Consider the following 24,286-nt stretch of genomic DNA (forward strand, 5'->3'; position numbering starts at 1 on the left):
TCTTTTCTTTAGTTTTTGGTATTCTGTTTCTCCAGTTGCTAATCAGCAAGAATATCTTTGTCCTACTGAACCGAGGCATTTGTTCAAAAGCCTTTGCGCTCTTTGGCATAAGAGCCTAGCTTATTAAAGACAAAGTTCTCCTAGGTCTCTGCTAAAAAATAGTGAAATAAATATTTTTATAAACATATTATCTCAAAGTATTAATGCTGGAAGAGACCTACAGGACCAAAGACAGCTCCCTCCCTTTACAGAGAGAAGAAGGTTGAAACAGCAATAATGATTATGAAAAATTTCCTTATGTTTTCATAACTAATATTTTCATCATAAAGCTCACGACATGCACTTGTTTTTATTTGTATGCCTGAATTTTGGTGGCTCTGAACCATATATGATGGCTCTGAGGACAAACCATGTTTGTTTCCTGCCCTGCAATGTTGGCAGTGTGCCGTGTACTTCCTTGGTAGTGAGTAATCATTTTTCAACTACCTAAAAGGTATGATATACCCCATAAACCTGCCTTTTTATTCTTCTTTGACATAAACTTTCTAGGTACTTAAACCTCATTTAGCATTCCATTACTCATCTTCCCTGTAAAAGAGTCAGACAGTGTATTTGAGACTCAAATAGCTGGAAGAGTATGCTGTCCTTTGTCACGTTTATGTATTCTGGGCATAGACTCCATTTCCGAATGGCCAGACCTAAAAAGATGAAAACCCTAAGGTGCATGGACTATGTTGATTAAATATTTTAATTGGACATCTACATAAATGACAGGAGCTGTAAGAAAATTGGTCCAGATCAATTTACATCTCGCCTCAATTGTAAGATCGATTCATCTGGATCAATTATTATGGAACAAATTAGCTAGAATTATAAGATGCTTAGAAAAAGATCATACTATGCTAGCTATTTCACATAATTAAATTACCAAACAATTACTCTGATTATTTTTCTTTTTTCCCTCAAGGTTTCTTGAAATATAGGTATACAAAAACTGCACACAATTAATATATACAATATGATGATTCTGGACATATGTGTAACTGTACTGTGATCATTTTTCACAGCAGTCTAATCAAAGCGCAGCTCTGGATTTGTTAGTATATTTGAACATGAATGTTTTGGAGGTTTTACCAGTGGCTTTCCCATGTCGGTTCACATAGTCTTTGTTATTATCCTGTAGATAACTGAATTGCAGCATAGTGATTTGTTACAAAAACACTTTGATGGTTAACACTTTTTGGTGTGAGGTATACTTTAAGAATCAGCCTATTTCCAGGGCCCTGTTTTTATCTCTGAAGGTCAATGCATCCTCCTTTTTAATTCTCAAGATGGGTGTTTTTATAGCTTGATGAAATGTGACACGGTTCGTCTACCTCCCCCTCCTTCCGGCACCTTTTTCCTCCGCCAGTTTTTTTTTTCCCCCTTCCGATTCCTCCTGGCATCCGGACATCTTTTTCTGCCAAATGAGTCAGTTAGAGTGGAAATGTTGCGCCCACATTTTTTATCTTGTCTGGGAAAAGAGGTTTGGAGGCCAAAGGTGCCTGAGTATATTTCGTTAGTGTCCTCACACAACCCTCCTGGTCCTCTCCTGAGAAGAGCACTCTGTATTCAAGGTAGAAAGTGCCAGATGATCCCCACTGCACATACATTTCACAAACTCAATACTCAGAGAGTTGTTCTTTGATGAAAGAAATAGAAAAAAATATTATTTTTGTATTTGTAATATTATTTTTATACTTAAATACTATTTTCAATATTATTTATTTACCCGTGCATGTTTTTTTCTTAATACCTGACCTCCTTCCACAAAAGATTTAAGTGGGTTTTACAAACCCAAGTAACACTGTAAGGCTAAGAGTGAAAGGAAAAATATGTAGATTTTTAAAAAGGGAGAAAGGAAACATGGGTAGATTTATAAAGTGAAAATGAATGGTCTGTATTCTGGCATTGGGTAGCTATTGTATGGAGCGTTTCTTATATATTAGATGAAACACTGATCAAAATATCTAATCTAATTGAATGGCCTCATCACCATTTTGAATTTGGTTAGATTTTGTAGGTGTAGAAATGGAGGCTTAGAGAGTTGAATTCATTCAGCTCCACACTGCTAAATTAGTGGTGGGGTGGGATTTAAACCTTCTGGTGGTCTCACCCAGAGTCACTGCTATAACCTCTCTAGCTTGTACTGTCTCAGCAAATGTACAGATAACTTAGCTTCATTACATTAGTCAATCATTTTTTTTTTCACCTGTCAATCCTTAATAAGTGGAATAGGTTTGGGGAGCAGTAATTGTTGGGTTCTGGGGGTAGCTGTGGTTTTGATGGAGGATGTAGTAAAATACACAGCCTCTTTGTCACAGTGCAGGTCAAAAAGTAGTTCGTTTAAAGTCTGAAGTCATTCTTGGAGGTTATATTCTTCACCAAGATCTTGGTGTTAAATAAGCCGTATAGACTTAACAATATGTTATAAAAGTGAAGATACAACAGTATAAAGTTCTATCATGATGTAAATTCCTCAAAATTGTGGTCCAAGCTCTTTAAAATCTTCATAAATCACCATGCACATTCATTTAACAATATTTTATATATACATGCAATAATCCAGTGCTATACTACAGTATCACAAATTAGACCTAACATGAATTTATAGACTAGATTAAATATTACATATTTAATATACTGAAATTTTGTTTTCCCTGGCCTTAGAACTTAGGAAACAAGTTTGGGACAACTTCAATAGCTCAGGTTTCTTGAGAAAGTTCTCAGCTTCTTTGAACAGCTTCTTTTCTTCCAGACAAATTTCCCTGTAGCAAATAGGAGCCATCAGAATGATTCCCTTAGAGCTACCTCAAAGTAGAGTTTTATTGAGCTGGATCAGAGCAATAATTCAAGAAAAATGTACTGACTCTTATTATGTCTTAAGCACCATGCTAGGAATTTTATGCACATCATTTTGTTTAATTTTAATAGCAACTCCATAAGATATTATCCCCATTTAAGAGACTGAGGAACCACAGAAAGATCAGAGAAGTAAAATAAATTGGTGCTTCCAAGGCCACATCAATGATGGATCCAGGATTTGAACCCAGATATGATATGAAAGCCCATGTACTTTTAAACCCCTAGACTGCCTGCCCTTCAAGGAACTCCCAAGGTTGTCTTGGAGACTAGACTCTGTATAGATAGTTGCTTCAAGAGGAGGAAAAATGTAGGAAGATGTGGTGCTTAGGTTTCAAGTAGACATCTGTACTCAATGAAAAGGTAGAGCTATTGTATTCTATTTATCAAGTACAGGCATATCATGTTCGATGTATTTCTCCACTCCATACACTGTCCATGGTGATAAAGGTGTCTGTCTAGGAAGGGGGATTAGGAAATACCTGCTATGTTTGGGTCAAAGCCAAATCACAGGATTAACATCTGCCTCTTCTTTCTCCTACATCCAGTCTCTCTTTTGATGAGAAGAAGAATAAACCTCATTCTTGTTCAGATGTAGCGATCAAGGAAAAGACTTCTGTCTTATTGGCTTCAGATATGTTATCAGCACCTAAAGAATGGAAAGCTGCATTAAAGGAGGCTTCCCTTGGGAAGAGGGGTAATGAGATACAATGAAAGAGAGTGGGTATTTTTAAAATCATAGCAACCTAGGATCAAATCCTGGAATTGACACTTTTCAGTGGTGTGGCCTATGTCACTATTTTGAGCACCAATTTCTTCTTCTGAGAAATGAAGGTGATTCAGATTACCTCCAGAGTTACCATACAGATAAAATGTAAGTAATGTAGGTAAATTTATCACACAAGTAGACATAAAACGAGCTGGGTGAGAAAAGAGTCTTTTTATCTCCTTTTTTTTTTTTGCCCAAGCTCCCATCCCCTCCTTTCCCTCTTCTCTTCCCTTTTCTTCTCTTTTCCTTATTTTTTTTCTGTGCTAAAGTTTTGCACAAGCTCTACAGTTATGTATATGTCTTTGGTTGCAGCAACCATATATAAAGGAGACACTGAATGTTTGCATTCATTTATATGCTGCTATAAGTATTTCATTCTCACAAGTTTTAGAGGGAAAAATTTGGCTGCTGGTGAATTGGTGAGAAAGAAGCAGTTATTTCTGAGGTTTAACTTTGACTCTGGCATCAGAGAGACAGTCTTTCACCACTGTTGCAACTCCATGCTTCCAAGAACTGCTGAGCTGAAGCACTTACCACGTGTGATGGATTAGCCAAGTGCAAGTATGAAGTGAGCAGAGCATCTAGAACAGCTCTACCCACTGCATTACAGATGCTAAAATGTATCATAATTATTATTTATTATGATTCTTATAGCTCAGGTTAAATCGTACAAAATTCCTTATATCATTTTATGATTCATACTGTCTTCATCAAAGAAAGTATGTTATAAAACATAGCCAATTAGTAACAACAACAGTGGAAAAGAAACAGGGTCCTGCTATAGAACTTCCTCCTAAATATTTTCCCTTTAAGGAGATTTTGAGATACAGCTTTTCTGTGCTTAGATGCTAGATGAACAAATATTATATTGGAAACCCAAGGATGATGTAGATTACTGGGTATAGTTTAGAGCTGGATTTCATCAACAATTAGCTTGTCACTATCATCCTGTAAATGTCTTTCTGTACTAACCTCACTGCCCCAGGTTGTGTACCTCTAAGGTTGATGCTGGTAGGAAATCTCTCAGCTGGGTCAGGCCCTAAGGGGTGAGGGAGTTGGCCAAAGGACACATACCATATTGGCTCATCATATTGGTCTAACTCTCCTGATCCTGCATTTCTCAACAAAATCTCTTTTTTTACTTGTCTTTTGTATAACTCCAGTGGAATAATTTTATTGAATTGCTTGAAAGAGACTGCTTATGGGGCAAGTCTGGTCATTAGGATTCTCCATTGGATTATTAGGTTTCACAATCAATGTCATAAATTGCATATACCCTTTTCTTGGAGTAATGGTTCATTCCCAAGTCCTTTTCAGTTAATTGTCTTTACTTGCCTCTTTTAAGGTTTTTCTGTGTTTGTTTTGTTTTGTTTTGGCTCTTTTGGGGATAATTTCATGAAATATACTGAGTCAGCAATCCATTTCAGCAAAGCAGTAGGACAAATGAATGGATTTTTGGACTGCCTTGGGTGACGGAATAAGATATTTGGGAGAACACTGGAAAAGTGGGGATGCTGGAAGGGGTGGATATGTGAAAATGTTCCATGGCTTTAGCCTCAACTCTACCCTCCTTTGTCACTTTGGTGAGCATTTTGACAATGAGAAATATTGATGACAAACTTAATCTTATTTGAAAATGAGAATCCTAACAGTGCTTGTCTCATAGGGATATTGCAAAAGCCAAAAGAAATAATGTGGGTAAGAGGTGTAATACTGTGCTTTTCATTGTGTGAAGGCTCAACAAATATCAACTCTTCAGATATTACTATTACTCCACTTTTAAAATGCTATTGTTAAAATCATCCCAATTGGTGTTTCTAAATACTTTCTAATAACTAAGCTAATATGCTGTGAAGTTCTTCTAGGGTTAGAGCATTCTGGTGAAGCATATTAGACACTTTCCTGAGTCAATACTTCTTTTTATGACAAAAATTATATGCCTATTTGGAACGTATCTAACCCCAAAACAACCACCTGAGGGAGTGGGTGGAGACAGGAAACAACTTTTTAGACATTAATCCTAATTGGATAAATTTACAAAACAGCTCATTGCTACATCCGAAGGGTAGTTTTTATCTAAGTGGAATGACCAGAGAATGTAAGAAAATTTCTTCCTGTAAGAAAATGTAAGAGAATGTAAGAGAATTCCTGTAAGAGAATGTAAGAAAATTCCTTGGGCATTTACCCAAGAAATGCTGCCCTTCAGAACTGGGTCCCATAGGTGCTTTACTCACGAAGCTTCTTTGTCTCCTCCTTTTGGAGCTTTTCTTTCACACTGCTCCCCCATGTCACCCTCCAGTAACTGTCTGCTCTTTCATGAAGGGCCACATAGGGACTGACCCACAGACCAGCTGGAGCACATGGTCCAACATTTAATAGCAAGGCAAAATGCCAAAGCCTCAGGGCGCCTGAGTGGCTCAGTAGGTTGAGCGTCCAACCTCGGCTCAGGTCAAGATCTCATGGTTCATGGGTTCGAGCCCCACGTCGGGCTCTGGGCTGACAGCTCAGAGCCTGGAGCCTGCTTCAAAGTCTGTGTCTCCCCACCTCTGTGCCCCTCCCCTGCTTGCATTCTGTCTCTCTCTCTCTCAAAAATAAATCAAACATTAAAATTAAAAAAATGCCAAAGCCTCAAGCAGAGACAAAAGAGAAACATAGTTTCCTTCATGGGGAGCTAGAATGGCTCTAATTCAGATGAAGCCCCAGAGTGAGACAGATTTTAATTTCAGTATCAGTCAGTTCAGATGATACATTTGCTCATAAGCTTAGGCTGTATAATGTTATTAAATAATACGTATTTCACGGGATTGTAATGAAGACGAAGTGAAATAATATCTGTAAAGGACCTCACAGATTGGCCAGCATGTAGTAAACATTTAATAATCAGTTGCTCTTCCTGCTTTTCCCTCATAATACTTGGTTTCTGACCTCTTTGCAATCACAAAAGTCAGTCTTCCGCAGACTTCATGACAAAGACTTAGAGAAGAAAAATGGTCTGAACAATTTAGACAACTGTCTTTTCCCCTAAAACCAAGGGTGGCATGTTTGTTCTAAAATACCTAGATTGTCTGTACAGTAACACTTTGGTTTGTGAGCAGAATTTGTTCTGGGGACATGCTTGCAATCCAAAGCACTTGTATATCATAGCGAATTTCCCCATAAGAAATGATGGAAACTCAGGTGATTCCTTCACAACCCAAAAATATTCATATAAAAATGATCACTGTAATGTAATATAAAATAATAAAGAAAATACAAAATGTAAAGAAAAATAAGCAAATTAACCTGCACTTACCTTTGAAAACCTTCGTGGCTGGTGTGAGGGAGACAAGAGAGAAGAAGGTTATTACGTAGGACAACTTTCACTATCATTAACGGAATCACTGCCATCTATTGGCTCAATGGAATCTTTCTCTTTTCGTGCAACTTTAACAAGGAACCTATCCAATGACACTTGCTTTTGCCTCCTTTTGAGGATTTCACGGAAATGTGACATTGCATTGACAATCACCCACAATCCCTCAGTGGGAGAGAGAGAGAGAGAGAGAGAGAGAGAGAAGAACCATTGGCTCAGTTGTGATCATGTGACTGTCGGCGTCACATACTACTCGTATTGCAAGATATCACTCATTTATCAAGTTAAAATTTATTAGACATGTTTGTTCGTCTTGTGGAACACTCACAGAACAAGTTACTTGCAATCCAAGGTTTTACTGTATCACTTAATTTACTCAGGTGCTTGGTCAATCTACACTTCTCTTTCATGCAATTGGAAAACATTAAAAAAGTTGTACATACAGGGATGCCTGGGTGGCTCAGTCAGTTAAGCGTCTGGCTCCAGCTCAGGTCATGATCTCACAGTTCACGAGTTCGAGCCCCATGTCAGCCGTGTGCTGACAGCTCAGAGCCTGGAGCCTGCTTCAGATTCTGTGTCTCCCTGTCTCTTTGCCCCTCCCCACCTCGTGCTCTCTCTCTCTCTCTCTCAAAAATAAATAAAAATATTTTTTAAAAAGTTGTATGTACACACACACACACACACATATGTAAGTTTATATGCTATACCTTCTGTAACCTTTTGCTCATCTGTTCTCTCCGACTTTATAAGCATGTGAGGTGGGTTTTATTTTTTATATTTTTTAATTTAATTTTATTTTTAAAATTTTTTTAACGTTTATTTATTTTTGAGACAGAGAGAGACAGAGCATGAACAGGGGAGGGGAAGAGAGAGAGGGAGACACAGAATCCAAAACAGGCTCGAGGCTCTGAGCTGTCAACACAGAGCCTGATGCGGGGCTCGAACTCACGGACTGCGAGATCGTGACCTGAGCCGAAGTTGGATGCTTAACCGACCGAGCCACCCAGGCACCCCTGTGAGGTGGGTTTTATGTTTCCTATTTTATAACTAAAGGAATAGGGGGCACAGGGAAGAAGCAACTTGACTCAGCCAAAGGCCTTGCAGCTGATTAGGGATAGAGCTGGGGTGTTCTGACCCCTTGGCAATTTTTCTTCCTCCATACTGCTCTGAAGACTGTGGAAGGGAACTGCACTTGAACTTGGCGCCAAAGGATTCCCAGCTGATAAGTAACCAAAGGAAACAGCGTGGCTGAAATCCAATTAAAAGTTAAAATCCCACTGGGCAATCTCTCCTTAACTGACGACAGGAATTGCTGTCACTGCCCTGTCTCGCCACTTTGCAAACAGCAGGGATGTTAGCAAGAGCTCACGGTGAACAGCGAATGCTTCCCAAGGGAGCAGTGATTGCTTTGGCTGGATTCTGCCGTGGCTTTTTTCTGGTGATGAAGAGGCTGTAGTCAGCCAATCAGGGGCGGTAACCATTTTCTAATAACCACCTCAGGCTTTTGGCACCAAATTCTCTGGCACTGTCTGGGGAAGCTCTTTATGCTACTTCATGCTACTTGTCAAGTCAAGCTGTTTGTCTCATTTTTCTGGGAAACTGGACGCTTCCCGTCAAATCGCTCACCTCAGTGGGATCCAGCCAGCAAAGTACTCCAAGAGGATGCTGATTGTCTGTGACATGTTTTCAAAAATGACCCCAGTTTGTATGGCTTTCCTATGGTCCCATGTTGTGTGAAATCAGGATGTGGTCCTGAGTTAATGACATCAGGAAGCACTCTGATGCTTGTATTGCCTTCTTGGTTTTCTTGAACCTCACATGGACTGGCTTCATCCTGTGCGGGAGTCCATAGCTCTGCACCTTCCCTCTCCACTTCCCGTGCAGGCCTTCCTCTGGTTTGTGGGCTGTTAGGCGTCCTCTTGTTCCTTCAAGGCTCACACTGAGCCACTGGTCAGAGTTTTTGTGGGTGGTTTCTGCTGCCTGCTTATCATCCAACCCCAGTCTCCGGTGTTCCTTCCCAGTTTTTAAGCCTGCAATAGCTCTTTCCCAGTTTGTCTATAGCTTGCCCTTTCAACTCTCCCTCCTGCCTTCATAGTAGGTAAGAAGGAGTTACCCTCCTTTTCCAAACCTTGATTTTGCAATACCGTCATTTTTGCCGAATTGTGTTTATAAGACTAATGTAAGTAGGTTAAACTTGGTATCGGTTTGATGACTTCGTCAAGATTCCTTGCCAGGTTGTGTGTGTGTGTGTGTGTGTGAAAGAATCTGCCTAAAATCTTTGCTAATCTAGTTTTCTCCTAAATGCAGTTACTCATAATGCCTCCTAAAACAAATTCTCTACATTTGTCATTTGGCAGCCTCCTGCTGTCACTCTGGAGCATTAATAAGTCTGAAGATTAGTCTTCATAACAGAAGTATGAAAGTTCTGATGCAGGTAAATACCACTGAAGACTTGAAATTTCGAGGAAGTTTGGAGACTTTTGTGGAGACTCTTAAGATGCTCTCTGTCAGTTACCACAGTGAACTCTCTCCCCCTAGTGTATATTATGCTCACACTGAATCATTCCATGCGGGTACCATATATGTTTCTGATCTGGGTAGATAAGCCAGATTTATAGATTTAAAGGAGTCTGTATCAGCTGCTGCCGGGAAGTTTTTCTTTCTTTAAGAGCCCGTGAAACTTAATCCTTGACATTTCAGGAGCTGCAGTTTGTAATAAAATCAACTTTAGTCTAGACCATGGTTATATGGTCCTAATAACATGGTAGAAATAAAGGGCAAGCCCTTATTCTAATTTCTGACATCCCTACAAATTTATGTTGTATGTCTTTAATTGAAGGATTTATTGCCTTTCCCAATAAAAATAATTGCAAATTTTAACACTTTCCTCCAACCAAAAATAAAATTATAAGGCTTTATTACTTTTCCATTGCTCTTAAAGATTTCAAGGTTGTCTGGGGGCTTCCCGAGGGCATTTACTGTGGTCTGATTCAGTCATTACTTTATCCTCAGAGACTTAGATGGCATCCAGAGCATATGGAAAGTGCCCAATGAATGAAATGAATGAATGAGTGGAACCAGATAGAACCAGAGTCACCTTTTAGTGGCCTACCTGTATAATTTCCGGGTAATGTAGTATTTTAAAAGGGACAGTGATAACACATTTCTAAAAGGAGATGAAGGGCATATTTAACACTTTCCAAGAAGAAGGAATGCAGCTTCTATCACTTGATCTAGGTCTTTGATTACGGAGGCATTGAGAATTCCCTGTGGCTGAACATGGGCAAAACTTTTAAGGCGAGCTGAGGGCTCAGGCTGCCTGGTGGACATCAATACTCCCATGGAGCACTTTCCAAGAAGAAAAGTGTGGGCTTGCTGTCTTTTCATCAAAACTCCTAGAATTTGGCTGACTGCCTGGTTTATCCCAGGACATTAGTCAGCCCACAAATCCCACATTTGTTTATTCAGTCCAGAGCAAGTGAATACTGCCATTCTCCCATCTCCTTTGTTGGCAAATGCTTTGTTAACCTGAATTGAGCTCTGCAACACAAAATGAAGTGACTAATCTTTTGGGGGTTTCCCCCTCCCAGATTCTCTTATGAGCAACTAAATTGATAGGCCACAAAGCCCCATACTGTCGTTTTCCCTCATGCTGCCCTTTTATTCTGATGGTTCCACATTGTACTTAAGGAAACCAATACCTTCCAGAGTGTGGTTGAAGTGGCGCCACCATTAAGAAAAGGAGGTTACTGAACTTTTTAGTCTTGTGAGAAAATGTTAGCAAGCAAAGGGAGTTGAGTTTGATTATTTATGCTTACGCAGTCTACTACTGGGCATTGGCAATAAGTGTCACCTTGTACTCTCAGAAATTTTTCCAATCCTGAACACGTGAGTCTGAAAGCACAGGAGGTAGGAATCTTAACACAGACAACCAATTTGGATGACCACATAGTTCATATGTCGTGGGTCTGGAATAGAATTTAAAAAGGATGTATATCCTTAATCACTAGGCTATTTGTGTATCTTCAAAGATCTGTAAAGACCTGGAATTTTTAGCTAAAGTTTAAGGATCTGTGTTTCTGAATTGTCATTGACCACGAAAGAGCGGTTAGTTTGGAAGACAGTTGAGGTACAACCTAGTACACAAGAGAAGAGGGGATAAAGGAAATCATAATATTTAACATTCTTGCCGTAAACCCCAGCCATTTTTACAGCATGTTGTACATAGCAGCTGAGCAGATAATTCTCATTAATAGTTAGGCCTGTGGAAATTCTGTTTGGTTCATAAAGCTTTGATTCTGTGTTTACCATTGATAACCTGTTTTTTCTCTCTCTCTCTCTTCTTCCTTCAACTCTTGACCAGAGCTACCTTCCAGAGGATTTCTTTCTACCACACTCTTCCTCCCCAGTGTGAGAGAATACAAGTACATGTTGATGTTTGAAGCAAGAACATTCAAGAACTTCTGCCTGACTTTTAACCCAAGGCTTGGATTAGTATAATCTTTCTAGTTTTTAGTGTGAGGCTCAGGGATCACAAAGGTTGCTTCATCCATGAGACTTTTGTGATTTGTTATTCTATTTTCAGACCTGAGATCTGGAAGAAACCGAAATGGGTTTTAAAATAGCCATTAGCTCAGGAGATACATAACCAAGGCCTGTGGCAAGAGCTTTGCTTTCATTACCCTGTTTTTCAGTCACATAGTCTGGAAAAAAAGAAAGATATTAAAAAAAAAGTTTGTTTCCCAAGAATGATCACTCCCACCATTTTCCTATAGAGGAACAGGAAAATGTGTAAATAATTCCTGGGCTTGAGTGCAAATGATGCATGTGCTGGAAAACAGAAATCTAAAGTCATAAAAGATTTTGTCCTTTGCAGATACTTCTCCAGACGTGAGTTAGGTATTTTTGGATTTGACTCATTGCAAATCTTCACTGCAATGAGTCACCTGGATGGCTCAGTTGGTTAAGCATCCAACTCTTGGTTTAGACTCAGGTCATGATCTCACAATTCATGGGATGGAGCCCTGTGAGGCCCATGATGAGGCTGCTTGGGATTCTCTCTCTCCCTCTTTCTCTGGCCCTCCCACCCCCCGAATCTCTCTCTTAAAGTAAATAAATAAACTTAAAAAAAGGAAAATCTTCATTGAGCACCTTGTGCATACCAAACATTCTGCTATGTTATGAGGGTTTGGGGGCCTCCACTATAGTCCAACTGGGGTACAGGAAGGATGAAGAGAGACTACATGTAAATATAGCACAAGGCAAAATAAAATATGGTATACAACACGCTATGGGATATACTGGGGGAAGAGGTCCTATTTTATTAGTGGAGTCAAGATATGCATTACCAAGGTCATGGCATTCTTGCTGGGTCATGAGGATAGAATCTTGGCAGATGAGGAGGCATTCCAATGCAAGAGAATAATAAGAGCCAAAGTGCAGCTGTGAGAAAGTTGAAGGGAACTATGACTATTGCCAAGCAGGGTAGGGGCAGGGAAATGAGGGTGGCTGGGTTTATATAATGAGTACTGAGTCTCATGCACACAGTTGAGCGTGCCACCCTCCTTGAACCACTGTTTACTGCAGAACCATGGCTCCCCCCTGGCTCTTCACTAGTCTTACCACTGCTTCTCAGTCACCTTTCCTGGCTGTTCTTCCTCAGCCTGAGCTCTACATATTGAATGGCTTCAGCATCCCATTTTTAGCTCTTTTCTCCTAACTTGCTATCATTTAAATACTAAATATTTAACATCTACATGACAGTGGCCTCTAGATCCATAACTCTCCCTTGACCCATGCCCTGACCTCTAGGCTATATATCAAATTGTCTGCTGGACATCTCCACTGTGATAATTTGTAGGCCCGGATTAGAACTCTTGATTCTTAGCCTCCACCCAAACTCCTCTGCTTTGCTGCTGGAAATCCTCCTCTTCCACCAGTCTTTCCCATCTTAGTTAATGGGCTCGCCATCCACCTAGTTGCTTAGGGTCCCCTGAACTTGGAGTCACTCGACATATGGCCTTACCATTTAATAACACATATTGTGAGTTCACTTCTACCCCACCCCACACAAGTGGCTGTTGGTTTTTGTTATAAGCCTCATGGTGGTAAGATTTGCCTCCAAATGCACATGAATTGTTGAGACAAAAATAAATATTAAATTTAAAAAATTGATTTTCTGGAGATCGTCTCTTGATTCCTTTCCAGAAATTAACTCCCAAGTTGTCCAGAAGAACCTTGTTTTCTTCAGTTTGCACGCACGTTGCAATCTGTTTTTCACATCTTCCAAAAGAGTTTTCACATTCCCTCGCCTTTCAGACCAAGCTGCTGTGGATTAGGTACACAAATACATGTCCTCGTGTATCTGTCATAATAGTGAAAATGACAGTAACGATAAAAATAATAGTATTCCTACTGCTAGTAGGACTCAACAGCATCTATTCAACCTTGTCATGCACTGTAATAAACACTGTATATTCACTGCTGGTTTAAACCTCACAGTGGCCCTCTGGGGTGGATACTGTCATTGCCTTCATTTTTGACCCGCTTAAGGTCACACAGATGGGAAGTGGCAGAGAACCAAGATGTGAACTTATTTCTGCTGGACTCCAAAGCCCATGTTTTTAACCGAAAGTAATTTAGAACACTGCACCACTGAACAAAAGTCGTGGCAGCTTCTAGTTCATAGAATATTTTGGCTGACCACACTCAAGAAGACATAAAGAATAGAGCCCTAGAAAGGTGGTGTAGTTTAATGAATCAATCCTATTTACCTACCTTCCATAGGACTCAAGGTGTATTCTTATGTAATTTTATCTGGGAGGGCTGCCCAAAAATTGCCGTTCATTTCATTTTCTCCCCTTCTCAGTCTCTCTGATGGTCATCTTCACTGACATCAGAAATATAAAGAGAGAAACCAGGGAGAAACATGAACTTAACAGGAAAACAAAAAGAATTATTAGAAAAAAATTCCCGGAGAGAACTATTCTTTGCAGCCCTTTCAAATATTTGTTTCTTTTTGGATTTGATAGTGAGAGTACCACACAAGCATGAATGAAAACAGAAAGATATTGAATCAGTCAAGATAAGCCAGGTTATGCTGTGGTAACAAGAACCTCAGAATCTCAGTAACACTTAAAAAACAAAGGATTATTCTCATTCATGACACATGCTCATCCATGGTCACATCAATGGCTTTTTTTATTCAGCATCAGTTTGTACCCCTATCTCTTCCTTCTGGTCATAGGCCCATTTTTTGGTCTTTCTGTAGAAACTACCCCAAGGAAAATCTGAACACAGAAGTTCTCTGAACTATTGGTTTTGTTTGAGGCTCTAAGTGCTTCCCTGCAAAGCTGATTACCCCCCAGTGCCTTCTTCACTTGGGATCTGGACCATCTTGTGGTTGAAATAGTCTAATATGTATTTCTTGGAGATATCTTTGGCTCTGAGAGTTCCCCCAAGTGAGACAGTATTCTCTAGTTTCAAGCAAGGGTTTTGGAAGCAGATGGGAGTCTGAGGTGGCTTTGTCATACTAATTGTGTGACATTGTGCAATGTCTTAACCTCTCTTCCAGCTCTAGTTTCCTTATTTGAACTAGGTTGTCGTTCATTATTTGAACAGGGGGAAGTAATTGGATTTGAGGGAAGGCAGGAGATAATATTAGTAGAAATTGTTGATGAATTGGGTGAGGCAGAGGGAGGAGGCAGGATGACTACCAGGTTTCTATCTCAGGCAACTGGGTGGTGATGCCTTTTATTCAGGAGGAGATAAGAGAAATGATGTGTGTGTGTGTGTGTGTGTGTGTGTGTGTGTGTGTGTGTGTGACAGAGAGAGAGAGAGAGAGAGAACCACACAGAGAGATGGACATACAGAGAAAGATGTCAAATGTCAATTTTGGACATGAGGATCTGAGGTGCTTTGTTGATAGGTATATAAGTGGAAATTTTGAGTTGAAGTTTTATTTTATTATTTAATTAAAAAAATTAAAAAATGTTTATTTATTTTTAAATTTTTTTTATGTTTATTTCTGAGACAGAGAGACCCATGAGTGGGGGAGGGGCAGAGAGAGAGGGAGACACAGAATCCGAAGCAGGCTCCAGGCTCTGAGCTGCCAGCACAGAGCCCAATGTGGGGCTCAAACCCATGAACCGCGGGATCGTGACCTGAGCCGAAGTCAGACGCTTAACCGACTGAACCACCCAGGCGCCCCATGAAGTTTTAATGATATCTAGGACAGAGGTCTGGACTGATTAATAGAGACTTCAGAGTCCTTTGCATAAAAGAGATAATTGGAGCTATAGTAGTAGATGATATATACTTCTGAAAATGAGGAGACAAGAGAGCCTAGGGTGAGGATTGAGAAATTTTCTCTTTAATAGCCTCATAGGGTAGAAGATTCTTCAAAGCAAGTTTGCTCTTACGATACCACAATTTTCCTCTTACATTTCTGTACATCCTTTTTCTATCAGTGAAGAAAACGATTATGTTGTTTGCTTAGAGTAGGGAGGCAGGCTCTGATAGGGGTCCTCAATAGAGATACTTAGGTTTAAAATAATGGCCAAGGAAAGTAGGAAGGACAGTTGATCAAGTGAAAGGATTGAGGAGATGTACTGAAGTTCTAAAATCAGATGCCATATGTTTGTCATGACAATAATCTGAGTAGTTATAACATTTTCTTCAGGAGTGTTCTGCTTTGAGGTACCAGGATGACATTGACCCTATGTTGGGAGTTGGCCTGATAAATTCAATACAGGGAGATACATGCATAGATTTGAGGACAATGGTGGTGAGTAGTTCATATGCCCAACTGTTTGTAGTTTCTTTAGAGGAAGGCTGAGAGACTGTGGGGGAAATTAAGACTCAGGAACTGAAGGACTCAGTGAGTTTGAGGACTAGGTGTGTGCAAGGGAGGATCCTGAAAGGCATCTGGGTCAGAGAATGCAATGTTTGCAGTTAAGATTTTGGGTGTGGAGCCATTCTTGGTGATGACAAAGTTCAGGATGTTTCCCTGGCAGCGTGGGGGAGTCTAAGCTGAGTGAAAGCGAGATGTGTTATTGTGTATTTGAGGTCAAGGAACAGTTGATTGAAGGTGTTGGGTGGATTGCCCGCAGAGATACTGAAGTTTTCTAGATGTGGGCAGGAGTGGGGTTGAGGAGGAAAGAGGAGTGTCCTGCCCTAAAGAATGTAACCAGAAGGTCAGCAGATGATAGAAACGTAGAATTGTACATGGTAGTATAATCAGATGGCATGGATACCAGAGTGGAACTCTGGTGGTTCTAAAGTAGATCAAAGAGCTCATAGCTTGTCACTCCTACCCTTAGTTCTATGGGAGGTGAAACACAGAGCATAATGTGGGGAGATGCTTTGCTTTTAAGTTTTTTTTTTTCCTTTTACATAAAGTAAGGAGATTCCCGAAGGCATAGTGGTTTGAAGAGAGAAGCCAGAGAGAGGAAGTACAGAAATTAAGGGGTTAAGAACAGGGGAGGTAAACTGGCCTTCTTCTGGCATAGGAGGATTATAGGAGTGGAAACCTTGATTGAAATTAATTGACCACAGATATTCCAAAGACGGAGTGAGTCATTTGGTGACAAAGATGTCTGAAGGTCTGAGGTGGGATCTGGCCCGGTCATGTGTGGGTGGGCTCGCTGTGTGGGAACTGGGGTCATGAAGGATGTGAGCATGGTCTGTCTCCTGTGTGCAGGGTGGAGGGATCAGGCCTCTTATCCCTGGGGTGGTCTCATGATGTGATGAGTGGCCACATGCAAGATAGTTTCACTTAACATCTCATCTCTAGCCTCATGATAAAGCCGAAAGGCGGCCACAGCGATCAGGATAATAAAATATCTGCCTTTCTTCCATCCCTGGAGCTGAGAAGATTCAGTGAAGTCATTTGTGGAAAAGCACTTTAAAAACTGTAATTGCTAGATGTGTGTTAAGTTTTATTGTTACCCACACCTTTGATGTATTTCTCTGTGTGCTCATCTGTGTATGTGTAACATATTCCCTAGGATAATAAGAGCTTCCCGTTGATAAAGCCAAGATTCTTTATTTATAGCGTTGGGCTGGCACCTGGGCTGATTCTCTTCGGTGATTATGTAGTCTTGATGTGGACTGGCATCTTTCCCTGGAGTTGGTCTCCCTCAGCAACTTCTCATGGCCAGAAGCTCCATCTCTGTATCTTTCTGTTACAAAGCCTGGATTCCCTTCTAGACCACCCACCAAGTTCCTTGCTCCAGGCTTAAGAACGCCTCCAGCTCCTGGCTCATTTGCAGAGCTGAGCTGACTGGCATGCCTTAAGCCAAGATTGCCAGGTTCCCCTGGATGAGTTGACAGAAGACATCCACGGGAAAGTGGTGCTAGACTCTGAGAATTGCAGTTTGAAACTGTCTAAAATCTTTCACGGAGACAGGCAGCTTTGATTCTAACCAAGAGAAAGGCATTCCTTTCTGAGTATTTCCTACCTCCCTTTGAAATTGAACTGAGACTGTACTCGAGTTTTTAGATGTTGGACATTCTTGGAAGGGGAAAGGCAGCTTCTGTGGTGGAATAGACTTTTTAAAGGGTAATTTCCAAGCAGGTTCATTAGCTTTGTTCTATCATCACTTTCCTACAGATGGTGATTTTGTTTTCCTTTCACGGCCTGGGACATGGAAACTGTTCTTCTGCAGAAACCACATGCCTTAGAGTAATGGGGTGCACCTATCTCTATCGTGCAGCGCGATACGACACGCTTGGTAAACGAGGAAGAAGTGCCCAAATTATTTTTAGTAAAATGTGATTTCGTCTCGAGAGAAGAAAACTCGGTTATATGTTCCCTTTTCTCTCTTAGCTTACAACATTATGTGATGTATGTATTCTATGCTGGGTGGGCTCATACCCCTGCCTCTTCATTCCGGAATAAGGGCCATTTTTGGCCTTCAGGTAGAAACTGCCTTGAAGAATCGCCTAGAGACAGAAGTTCTTTGAACTGTCACTGATTTTGTCTGAGGCTTTGAATCCTCCCCTGGAAGGCTGGTGACCTCCCAGTGCCTTCTTTCTCAGATCGCTCATGTTGACTTCTCTCCAGCAATTCTGATTTTATCCATTTGAATCTCCCCTGACTTCCTTTACAGCACCATCTGGGTGACAAAGAGTTGACATTTACTAGGTAAACATTAATGTGTTTAAAATTCTCGTTCAACTTACATTTTCTGCCTTGGTAATGCTGCTCTTCTGGCTTTTGAGAATTTGCCAAACTCTATGCTTATCCTTTATCACGTCACTCCAAACTGCGTGGGGCATTCCCCTCAAAGCATAGGGATTTGGGAGGTGAGGATTTTTGTTAGAGTCTCCTTCTCTAGAATCAGCTTTGGAAGAAAAACCCCAGTTTCCAAGGATGCACAGAATTTTTGAATCCTCATTTTTTCTGTAAGTCAGGGAAAATTTAGCATGAGTGTTCCTTGTGGAATGGTACAGGCTGTTATGTTCAGACAGATCGTAGCATGGATTTTTCTTACTATAAACAGACAGATGTATAGTGCATCTTTTATTTAGGAGACTGGACTTAATCATTGCCATCTTCAGTACTTAGTGGTGTTGCCAAAATGGTGTGGTCAGAATGAGGGAGGGAATAAGTGAAGCTTCAGAGAAAACATGAGCTGCGTTGAGTCATGTAAGCAAGTATCTCAACTTTCTCACCTAACACAGCACCGAAGTGTGTTCCTGCGACCACAGAGTGCCGATTTAAAAAGAAACTGAAAAAGGGGCGCCTGGGTAGCTCAGTTGGTTATGTGTCTGATGCTTGGTTTCGGCTCCAGGTCACAATCTCACCGTTTGTGAGTTTGGGCCCACACCGGGCTCTGTGCTGACAGTGTGGAACCTGCTTGAGATTCTCTCTCTCCCGCGCTCTCTGCCCCTTCCCCACTCACTCTCTCTGTCTCTCTCTCTCTCAAAAATAAAGTTAAAAAATTTTAAAACAAAAATAAAAAGAAACTGAAAAGGATGAACACACACACAAGCAGCCATGTGTCTAGGAAGGATGTAGAGACGTGAGATACGAAAGCAGGCTAAAGCATCTCTGGCCACAGAGTTCTCCGTGCTGGCCACAGGAGTTCCATAATACTTATTGATTGGATTGTTTTTTGAAAGACTACAATGATCTACCGAGAAAGGAGCCTAAAATGTCTTATAAATCTTAAATAAGAAGAAACAGGCTTTAATGTTCCATATTCAGCTATAAAACACAAGTCCAAAAGCCGGCTGTATGTTGGGGTCCAGATGAAGAAGGTAAAAGGAGTCAGTGGAGATGGGCAAGTGTCCAGAATCTGTTTCTATTCTCCTTTTCTTCATTCTTCCCAAACTGAATCAGACTACTCCACAGTCCTGTTTTCCTGTTCACAGCTGTGAAGACAGTAGGGTCCCGGCCCTCATGGACCTTATAGTCATTCAAGGAAGGCAAACATTGAAGAAATAACTGTAGGTGTGAAAAGGGTCAGGGAAGGAAAAGTTCAGGATGCACGGGGGCGTAATTGAATTCAAGAGATCATGGGAGGTATTCCTGAGGAACTGTGAGCTGAAGGAAAAGAAAATTTGATTAGGTGACACTGGGGAATCAGGCAGGGAGTGGGAGAAGGATATTCTAGGCAGATACGACAGTATGCACAAACTTGGATTTGAGAAAGTATGGTTCATTCAAAGAATCTGAAAGGTGGAGTTTTAGAGCATAATTGTATGTTTTAGGTACAAAATGGGAGTCAGTAATGTTCTAGTTTGGAGGAACTAAAGTTCATTGATTCATTGATTGAATCATTAATGTTTATCAAATGATTGCTATGTTTCAGGCATTGCATGTGGCCCTGAGGATGTAAAGTTGAATAAGGATGTTCCTGCCTTTCAAATGCCAATAATCCTTGGAGAAGATATGCAAACATGTGAACACTATACAATATGATATGCATGCCCTTCAAGGTAAGTGAGAAGGTTTAAGTACAATCGAGTGGTCAGTTTCACTTGAGGGGAGGGCTGTAATCAGGGAAGATTTCCCAGGGAAAAGTTTGGTGCAGTGGGTATAAACATTTTTCGGAGAGATAAGGAAGAATCAAGGCATCTAAGACAGAGGGAAGACTGTGTACAAGGGCAGAGGGACCTGTGACGATAGAGTACAGGGAAGAAGCTACAGTCGGGCAGAACTAAAGCGTGGGGCACATGATAAAGTGCCTGTTATTTGTCATGGCAAATGGCAGTAGGAGCCTGAGTTTCCTCCAAACAGTTAACTTATTCTTATACCCTAAGATAGACATTAACAGAAGCTCACAGAACCAGAAATCAATGCACGTGTAAGTGACCTAAAAGGTATTTTGTCCAGTGTAGTTGTTGACTTTGCCTGACCCAAAGGACTTGAGTTGGGAGCACATAGGCCTAGAGTAGCTGACAGCCATCTTGTGACACACGGGGCCTGAAAGCAGAGCCAGTTTATAGGAACATAAGAGAGAGATGGAAGAAAATTAGATCCTGGTGACATTATTCAAGCCGCTGGATTAAGCCACACCTGAAACAGGTGCATTTCTAAATTCTTCAGTTACAAGAGATAAGTCAGTTTGCATTTTTTGCTGAAGTCAGTTTGATACATATATATATAATATATATGTATAAATGTACATATATATGTACATATAAATTATATGCATGTATATATTTTTGGTCATTTGCAACCTAATAGATATATTTGGCCTCTTAATTTACAGTTCAGGAGACTAATTTTCAGTATGCTAAAGTGACTCACTATCAAGTGGTTAGTCAAAAACTGAGACTAAAACTCAGGTCTCTTGACTCAGAGGCCAGATTTAGGAATATCCAGCATTTAAAAAGCATATGCTTGTGAAGGCCTAAATAAACATGTATCTAGAGATCTGTTTTGAGAGAACCACATATTTGAGAGTGTGACTGAGTTTAGTTTTAAAATGACATTTCCAAGTGACAACGTTGCAGAAAGTGCATCGCTTCATGGTCTACTTGCCACTAATCATCATTGTGACCTTCGGTGTATCTCTGGGCCTGTGTTGCTCAGGGGATGTAATTATCTTTAATTCCTCTTCCATTTCTATGATTTGAAGAAGAAGTACACTCAATGTTCAATTACCCATGGTGAATCTTACATATTCCTACATACTCTGGGCTAATCTTCCTTCTGGATTATTTTTGATATTATTGGGTTCAATGCCACAAATATTTACTGAACACTGATCATGGGCTACGGGTTGCAAAAGAGAGTAGTTATTTCTAGTCAGTATTACTTACATACTTTTGTATTCTCAGATGCAATTTGATATTGTTTGTAGCCCCAAACAGTCCAGGGAACGTGTGATCCCAAACAAGAGCAGGGTTAGAGAGAGGGCTCGGCTTGACTCTGTGCATCAGTAGGAGAAGTGAGGCTGTTGTCGGCACTCAGAGGGAGGCATAGAGCAGAGTCCTGAGGAACACAGGAAGGTTGGAAATACATTTCCGTCTGAAACAGAATTGGGGTTGAATCATAAGTCTTTAGAAGATCAGCACCATACCTATCACTGTGGATACCTTTGGGTCCTCTAAAAAAATTTTTTTTAACGTTTATTTGTTATTGAGAGAGAGAGAGACAGACAGAGCATGAGCAGGGGAGGGGCAGAGAGAGAGGGAGACACAGAATCCAAAGCAGGCTCCAGGCTCTGAGCTGTCAGCCCAAAGCCGGACGTGGGGCTCAAACTCACAAACCGTGATATCATGACCTGAGCCGAAGTCAGACGCTTAAGCGACTGAGCCACCCAGGAAACCCACCTCTGGGTCCTTTAAGAGTGGTTGTCTCCAAGTTTGGGAACAATTTACTAACAATTTTCTTTGTATGATATTATAAGCACTTAATTGGCTGATGAACTCTTTTGGATAATTTTTTTTTTGTCATATAGCAATTAATGTGATCCACCCAAGTAATTTTTTAGCTTGTAGTCCGTTTCTTAGCCTGTCCACAAACAGTTCTGTCAGCTGCACAGTGACCCGGAGTTCTGCAGCCCCACCTGAGTCTGGGGAAGGGGCAAAGACGCCGGCTGGGCAGCTTGCTGGAGCCAGGTGCTGTCTCCTCTCTAACCACGTTGGCCTGTGTGACCCTGCACACGTGATGTAAGTTCTTTAAGACTTAGTTTTGTCATCAGTAAAATGGGAATAATGGTATCTCTCTCAAGGGATTGCCCAGCACAGAGCCTAAATAAATGTTATTAGATAGTAGTGTATGAGTGGGGTTTCGTTTGAACTGTGGTCAAGTGAATTATTAGGTTCCAAAGAAGGAAAATGACAGGCGCACAAGACAGCCTAACTTGTAAGGTCAATATACAGAATGAAGACAAACCACAGTTTGATAATTTCGCTTGGCCAGAGGATAAAAGTCCCAGGTTGTCCCAGCTTAACTTACTACTGTGCTTTGTAACTCTACGAATGTTATTTAACCTCTCTAGATTTCTATATTTTCATAGCTAAATTGAACATAATATTGCAATCCTATTTTATAGAAACTAAAAGGAGATAGTGAATATTAAAATCTTTGTGATAGAAAACATGAATGTGAAAGTTCATGTTAATATGGTACAATTAACCTTAAAAATTAATGTGGTTATATACCTTTCCTTTTTTTTAAAAAAAAAATTTTTTTTTTAATGTTTATTTATTTTTGAGACAGAGAGAGACAGAGCATGAATGGGGGAGGGTCAGAGAGAGGGAGTCACAGAATCCGAAACAGGATCCAGGCTCTGAGCTGTCAGCACAGAGCCCGATGCGGGGCTCGAACTCACGGACTACGAGATCATGACCTGAGCCGAAGTCAGCCGCTTAACCGACTGAGCCACCCAGGCGCCCCCCTTTCCTTTTTTTTTTTTTTTTACACATTACACATTATTTTATATCCATTGGCCTCTGCCACTTATTAAAATAATTCTTTTCTCTGTTTATTTTATTTTATTTATTATTTAAAAAACAATTTTTTACATTTATTCATATTTGAGAGACAGAGACAGACAGGGCACAAGTGGAGGAGGGGCAGAGAGAGAGGGAGACACAGAATCCGAAGCAGGCTCCAGGCTCTGAGCTGTCAGCACAGAGCCCGACGTGGGGCTGGAACTCACAAACCGTGAGATCATGACCTGAGCTGAAGTCGGACGCTTAACCAACTGAGCCACCCAGGCGCCCCATCTTTTCTCTGTTTATTAATTTCTGTGAGGCTAACACTGCCTTTGTACTTTATAAAAGGGTTCCAGAAAAGCAGTATTTGTCAAATGTTTCCAGCAAAAGAGTTAGAACCACTATACCGTTGAAAATAGATAACTATTGTCAACTTATTTTTTTCTACCAAGAAAATAATTGTTTCCTTCTAAGGAACTATTAATTTTTAGGACAATATTTTAACTATTCAAAAGATTATCTGGGACATGTGTCAAGCCTTTACTTTTTTCTGCTAAATATTTCTTATTATATTTTTTTAATATTTCTAATAGTATCTGTGCATCTAAGCTGGGAAACTGCAAAAATCCCCTAACATTTTCAGATCAAGCCACGTGTATTTAATATACACCACCTCAAAGAGGAAAATAACCATAGCACTCTGTAGTGAGGAGAGAACCGAGAGATTTCTAAGAATATATGGGTGTAACTTTCTGTTAACTGAGAGTGATTGGCATTTCTTGGAAATCTGCCTCTAAAATAACCTGTTTGCAGCCCCTTAGTTTTGTTTGGTATAAAGGAAACTGTCGCTTACCCATTCAGCTACCAGAAGCTCTCTTTACCATCTTAACTGCCTATAGATATATTATATAAAATTTATGTTTGGGGCACCTGGGTGGCTCAGTCAGTTAAACTGTCCACCTTCAGCTCTGGTCATGATCTCACAGATCGTGAGATCTGTGTTGATAGCTCAGAGCCTGGAGCCTGCTTTGGATTCTTTGTCTCCCTCTCTCTCTTTGCCCCCTGCCCCTCAAAAATAAATAAGCATTAAAAAATTTTTTTATTTAATTTAGCTTTTTAAAAAACACATTCTTTCTGTTTCAACTTGAGAGTTGACTGAAATAAGACAATGTATGTAAAACTAAACTGTGGTCTAGATCTAAAGTCATTACACACAACTAGGGGATTTTAATAAAATTTGAGGTTTTGGAATTTTAAGATCCTATTTCCAAAAGGAGGAGTTTTGTTTCATCTCATATGCTTGGCCAAAGAGTAACTATATGATACTGATAAAAACAGTAGTCCCAAAGAAGAAAGAAGACTTAGAA

At 40.4% G+C, this 24,286-nt stretch overlaps 1 long non-coding RNA gene across 2 annotated transcripts in view; it reads left to right on the top strand.

Annotated features, from left to right (window-relative positions):
- LOC102959087 overlaps positions 1–24,286 on the top strand; it is a 93,837-nt gene that overhangs the window by 20,452 nt on the left and 49,099 nt on the right. For both annotated transcript variants that reach the window (XR_006210856.1, XR_006210857.1), the window contains 2 exons: positions 19,841–19,967; positions 21,978–22,148. This is a non-coding gene — a long non-coding RNA (uncharacterized LOC102959087). The remainder of the gene's footprint in view (positions 1–19,840; positions 19,968–21,977; positions 22,149–24,286) is intronic.

Source organism: Panthera tigris, chromosome D4, assembly GCF_018350195.1.
Source record: "Panthera tigris isolate Pti1 chromosome D4, P.tigris_Pti1_mat1.1, whole genome shotgun sequence".
Taxonomy (NCBI): domain Eukaryota; kingdom Metazoa; phylum Chordata; class Mammalia; order Carnivora; family Felidae; genus Panthera; species Panthera tigris.